The sequence below is a fragment of the Humulus lupulus genome, chromosome 3, assembly GCF_963169125.1.
Source record: "Humulus lupulus chromosome 3, drHumLupu1.1, whole genome shotgun sequence".
Lineage (NCBI taxonomy): Eukaryota > Viridiplantae > Streptophyta > Magnoliopsida > Rosales > Cannabaceae > Humulus > Humulus lupulus.
In genome coordinates, this window is record NC_084795.1 from 222,589,081 (window position 1) to 222,595,964 (window position 6,884).

At 32.0% G+C, this 6,884-nt stretch overlaps 1 long non-coding RNA gene across 1 annotated transcript; it reads right to left on the bottom strand.

The window, feature by feature from the left end:
• Positions 1-3,505: 3,505 nt before the first annotated feature.
• LOC133821535 (uncharacterized) lies at positions 3,506-4,862 on the bottom strand. The gene is made up of 4 exons (XR_009887654.1): positions 4,756-4,862; positions 4,405-4,514; positions 3,780-3,850; positions 3,506-3,589 (listed from the first exon to the last, which is right to left on the bottom strand). It is a non-coding gene; the product is annotated as an uncharacterized LOC133821535 (long non-coding RNA).
• Between the last annotated feature and the right edge of the window lie 2,022 nt (positions 4,863-6,884).

The window sequence follows — 6,884 nt, forward strand, 5'->3', positions numbered from 1 at the left end:
AGCAAAAAACAGTGAAGCTATAACATAAGACATTCTTAAAATAAAAAGCTTTAACACATTACAGAAAGATATTCATAAAATTATGGGGGCCTTCATATAATATTAGAAAAGTAAAACCTAATATCAATTAATCATTGTGAACATGTCCATTATAATTAAGTTTAAAACGAAATGAACATGCAAAAGAAAAAGTCCCAAGTACTCATCAAACCTCTTAGTAACAACAAGATCATTAATACATGAAAATTCTAGTCATGAACATGGTGAACATTAAAACTTCCTCCATTAAGCAAGAGATACTCAAAACAGGGAAAAACTATAAGATAACTTCCTCAATATAGTGTTTCTAATGTGTTGTTATGCCATGGTGACTAATTTCTGCTCAAACCAGTAAAGATAAACTGTAGAAAAAGCTTATTTAAGGGCTTTTGCTTATTCTAATGATAAAAGAATTATTTCTGCAAAAAAATATAAAAAAGAATCGAATTCCAAGAATAAACTACATTTATCAAGTGGCTTGGTTCCATTTACAAGAAAATGATTTCTATTAAGGTTATTTGACAATGCTTAACTTGTACAAAACTAGAAGAGACTACAAGCACTATAACATCAAATCAGGCTCTATGTCTAACAATAGAGGCTCTTAAAATATCTATCAATAAAATACATTGATTTACCATTTTCACAAGTCCATAATATTCATATAAATATAAACGCATAAATTATACATAAATAAAACTATCAAATAGAAATATAAGTAAAAAAACTTAATAAAATATAAAAACAAAATGACTAACTAGAGACACAACAACGATTGTTAATAGCCACAACGCAAATATTATTCCAATATATATATTTCAATTCACAATTAGGCAATAAAATATTAAATAGTATCTCCATCCAATAGAATAGAGTTCGACCACTAGGAGGCAATACAACAAGAAAAATAGGCCCATAAAGGGAGATGAAAGAATTTAAAATACAGAAGAGAAAAAACACAGATACCTCTATGGAGATTTAAAGAGTGTCTCTATGCAATACAATTCCTCATAGTTGCCATTAATAGTGGAAAAAAAACAAAGAAATGTAGGATTCAATCACATTGTAATCAGAGTGATCAAAGAAGTACCTTACAAAAGGATTTAACTATTCCATTAAACATCTATAACATCAACAAGAAAAGTCACAAGTAAATCAATCAAATTTAAGGTCTCCAAAGACTCAACTACTTGATCATTTGGAAACAAAAGAAATACCTTATCACAATTCATAGTGGAAAGCATTAAAAAATTAATGGCATAGAAACTAAATCATGGGTCTCAACAAAGTTTACACACTTGGGTAATTGAACTAGGCCCCCTTTCTTTCTTTTTGATAAAACAAAAAATAATTCTCACTTGATTTATTCTATTACTATTTTGTTATATGTTTTGGTAAATGTCTAATATTGGGGTTTTCTTTCTTCTGGTGTTAGATTTGGTCTTGGTATCAAAATATTTAATTATGAATTAAATCTAATTAATGTACCAATCATCAAACAAACTAAGAAAACACAATTAAATTATAAAATAGTAATACTAGATAAGTCTATATAAAATCAAACACCATTTCCCCTAGACTAGAAACTAACCATCTGCCAATATCAATTCAACTAATTCAAAAAACATGCATGTTTTCTTCCTTATCTCACCGCAACACACAAATTTCTCAGATCCTACTTCACTAAGACACACAAGTTCTCAACCTTCTGTTATCACCGAAACACACAACAATAATCTCAGAACCTACTTCACTATGGATGAATATTTAAGATATTCAAACTCATCTAACATTAGCATAATATTAAAACAAAGGTAAAAGGCATACCACTTGCAAAATGCAGACAAAAATAAGAGTCTCCCGTGAAAGATTGCTTGCACACAAAGTATCTTGCCTCTTCTCTTGGAGGCAGCCATCCAGAAAAGTTTTAACTATATTACAAATAGAATAAAAATACAGAGATAGAGCCATATATTAGCAATATAACAACACCAAACACAAATCTCATTATTTATGATCAAAACCCATACAATCAATATAATAAATTTTCACATGAATAAAAGCCTGATAAATTTAGATTCTAGAATATGCATAAATCAAATCTGTAAAATCCAAATTTCATACACAAAGGCCAACAAAAGGACTAAAGAAAAGGTAATCTAAATCCATATTCTCACACTTACAACATCTCTAAATTTTCTCTTTGTATTCTCTCAATTAGAAATAATTCCAACACAAAAAATTATATATGTATTGACTATATTAAATTCGTAGAATGCAAATCATGTCTAGCTAAAGCTAAATGAAATCATGTCTACCAATTGTAGGATATTTAAAAGCACTATGTATTATATTTAAATACAAAAAGTATCAAAATATTTAGTGTTATGCCCTGAATTCAGATAATCAAGAACAGACATAAGTTGCATCTAACAAGATATGAAATTTAATCTTTCTCAAATTAATAAACTGATCTCACTCAATCCCCGAGCAGCTCCAGAACGCTAAACATTACTATTTTTAGATTTATGATACCTAAAGAACTTTATCGATACATAAAGATTAATGAAAATGAAAAAAATATTCAGCAGCATAATTCTAAAGCACAACACAAGACTTCTTGTATCGACGGATTATATTATTACAACAAATTTTTGTTTCAAAAGAAAAAACCAGCGTAGAAAACTTTCATTGAATTTCGACCAATATGATATGTTGAAATGTATGTCTGTAAAATAGGCATCCAAGTATTTATGTATGCACCTAAAGAAAGAATACCCAGTGGATAATAAATAAGGACTAATTCAAAAGATTCACTGCCTTGATAACTATTGGCTGAACTAAAAGCCAACAGGCAACGACACTGTAAAGGTAATATGGTTATAGGCATAACAAAGTAATAGTTAATCACCTCATCAATATCGAGGGTTCCTTTGGAAACAATAGTAACACTAGTGACAGCAGCATTGTGTACGTGATTGTGATGATGATGATGATTGCTGCATTCTGTATTATCCATTCCAATTGATGTAAAGAAATTAGTTGATAACCAAAAAAGCAATTAATAGAAATCAACAATATGACCACTTTACCTATACCCCTCTATTACCTATATTCTATTATTTGAACACTTTACCCCTCATTCTAGTTGCTTCTCAGGATGCAGTTTTATACATAAACCATTTAATGAAATGACTAGTGAACAATATAAGAACTCCCCACATGATTTCTATATACTCAACAGAATAAAATTCTACACACTGCCGTCAAAAAGTGTATTTTAGTAACAATGCATGCACAACATTTCTAGTCCCTTGATATGAAGAACCATATCTCATATCATATCTACACATGTATAGTGTATGTCAGAAAAGAGACATATTCTCAAATTTTGTTTCCGCTCTCTCAATCACCAAATAAAGCAAAGAGACAAGAATCTGATCCAAAGATATAATAAACTAAACGTACCTTTCTAGCAAATGCTCCAGCACTGATAGATTGAGGGTAAGCAGGATTTTTGAGGATCTTGACAAGTTCTGCTGCTTTTTGTCTGCAAAAGGAAAATTACGTTAAGTGCAAAATCTTTCCACCATATTTATGTGAAACAATTTAGTCATTTACATGAGAAAGAAAACACATTATGTGAAAACCAACTAGGTAAGTAACATGATAATAAGCTAATTAGATAACTAGTTGTTGAATAAAAATATGTAGATTGATGGACAGAAATCCAATATTACTTGACAACATCATTAGTTCCTATAATCTGCCGTATCAATTTAGAGATATTTCTTTCATGGCGAACATAATCCTGAAAAGAAATAACATTATGTGAGAAAATAAATATTTAACATATCAAAAAGAACTTTAAGAAGAAAAAAACATGAGATATGCTTAAAAATGACAATCATACATAGCAATAACTGTGGAATGATAAGTAAGAAATTTAATATACAGTAACATCCATGTTTACGAAATCCAGTTAAATCTCATTTGAATTTAGTGTATAAATACATTCTTTCAGTACTATATATTTAAAACATATATAAATACACTGAATGAAGTAAATTCAATTAAATTTAGAAAGTGGACGATAGCCAATGACAACAAACCATTCACAATTGCACCATAATGGTAAGCGATTAAGAATTTTCAAATAAATATGAATTACAATATAGGCAGAAAACATTATTTAAATTCAATACTATACATTTAAAACAGATATAAATACATTGGATGAAGTAAATTCAATGCAATTTAGAAAGTGGACGATAGCCAATGATAACAAATCATTAACAATTGCACCATAATGGTAAGAGATTAAGAATTTTCAAATAAATATGAATTACAATATAGAGAGCAAACCTTATTTACATTCAATCCTAATGCCTTGTTTCCTTCATCCAAGTCTTCCAACTTTTTTAATCTTTCCCGCTCCAACTTTAGCGCAGCTTCTGCAGCTTTAGTAATGTCACCTACCACCAATAGCCCCTTTCACGCATCAGATAACAGAAAAATTCTTAAAAGAGTACAGAGAACATGAATAAACTGAAAAAAACTGAGGGGAATACAGTGAAGTGTCAAAAATGAACTATTGCCAAAACCTAGCTGATCTTTGTGAAAACTAGGGCTAAACTAGATTTTTAGATAAAAGGGAAAATGATTATATCTATAGATCAGTACAAGGTTGCTATATTTGCCTGGTAGCCAAATTACCTGCTGATGCTGAATTTATTAGTTTTTCAAATTCAGATTCCTTGGTTTTGGCTTTAGTTTGCAATCCTAAAGCTTCCTTCTGAACAGCAGCCTGGCTTGACGCTTCATTGGCCTCCCTTTCTGTAGCCTCTTTTTCTTCTCTTCTCTGAGCTTCCATTGCAGCCCTATTTGCTTCTTCAGATTTGAGTTTTGCCCGCATCAGAAAATACTTTTATTATTAACAACAGCATAAAACCAAGATAATATACCAAAGCGCATTAAGATTATATCAGAAGAATATGTAAGAATAATAGAGGACTGTGACAACCATCTTTAGACATCTACCAAAAGAAATGAATAATCTGGGCAAAGTCAACAAACCTCAGCTTTTGCTTTGGCTTTTTCTTGGCGGAGTTTTTCTTCCAGGAGAGCTTTCTCTTTTCTTTTGGCCCCTTCATAAGACGCATCACTTCTTATTTTTCTTTCTACTATCTGGGACCTGAGTTCATGGTCCCTTTGGATAGCAGTCAAGTGATTATCAAGTGCTTCGGCACTACAGATGATTATCAAGTGATTATCAAGGGCGTGAGGCAGAGATAGATCTCTGGAAGGCGTGACTTCATGAGGCAGAGAAAGAACTCTGAAGCGTGACTTCGTGAGGCAGAGAGAGATGAGATGAGACAAGAGTGAGAGATGAGTTGAGACGAGGCGAGAGTGAGAGATGGAGGCTGAGAGAAATTGTTTGGGTAACTTAGATTTAGGGATTAAAATTTGGTTGAAAGAGATGAGACTCAAAAAAAAATTTCATTTGGCGCCTAAGGCTTATTTCATATGGCGCCAAAATATTTCGTGTGCTTTATTTTAATCATTCATTAATAACACTTCTAAATATGTGTTATTTTTTAATGTAATATATACTAAAAATTGTTGTAGTGCTTGGGAAGAATACAACTTCAGTGAATAACTACACTCTACTTTTCTCTCAGAGTACAAAGACCAAAAGTTCAAAAGTCCCTTTCCTTGAGCCCTTTCATTCTTATTTATAGGTTGAAGAAGATTACATGGGCCGATGAGCCTTAATTACCATTAAGACTTGCGTATCTAGGTAATAAAAGAAATTGCAATTAATCCATAATTATAGATTTGCATGAATAAAGGAAGTAAAAGGAAGTATGTGATCAGCCTGGTCGCATATACGTATGACACTTGACAAATCAACAACTTTCTGGTCGAGGGCCGATTAGGATGCATCCACCTAAAGCTGCCATGTGCCTGCCACGTGTAGGTCAATCCTGCCACGTCATCAGGGATCATTTTTGGGTAAACATTTGCCCCCAAATTTATTTTACTGTGACCAACATATAGTAAACTTAGACTATCGGCTTTTCGTATGCCTTGTCAAATCTGCCAGAGCCATCCATGCCTTCTCGAAAAAGGCAACCAATCATATCACTGCAGTTTCCCAAAAAGGTGTTGGACGGCTATCACATTTTCACATGCCTCGAAAAATAACCTCTCATCATTACATTGGTAACTACACTACGACCAATATAAATAACCCCTCAAAATCATTTTTTACTTTTTACCTTTCACTTTCTCCTCAAGAACACTGAAGAACAGAGCGTAAAAAACCCAGAAACTTGGACGATCTTGACGACTCACGGAATTTCTGCCTAGCCACTTAGCGGGTCAAAAATTTGCTCCAATCTTTATTCAAGTAAGTTTCTCTAACTTTTCAGTTGCTGAAATGCCATATCTGTTTTATATCTATTTTGGCCTTTGAGTTCTTGCATGTTCTTGGAAAAAAAACCGTTTTGGGCTAAATGGGTATGTAGATATGTGCACAATTAGATAAGGAAAAAACACTACAGGAGGCCCAGGAATTGGCTTGGGAGTTAGGATTATTGATTTAGGGCGTCAAATCAAAGTAAAAATTTGATTTTTAAGCATGTAGAAAAAACTGGGTTTTTCCCGCCCTGTCAAAGTCAAAAATTTTTTCTTAAAAAACTTTTCACTTCCGATCTTTAATTCATTTCCCAAATTGTTTGCATAGAATTTAGTATATTTTTTGGAATGCTGCTGGTCATATAAAAGCTTAACTTTTATACACGAGCAACGTTATTCCTACTTTTCCACTTTCTTGGTCTTTT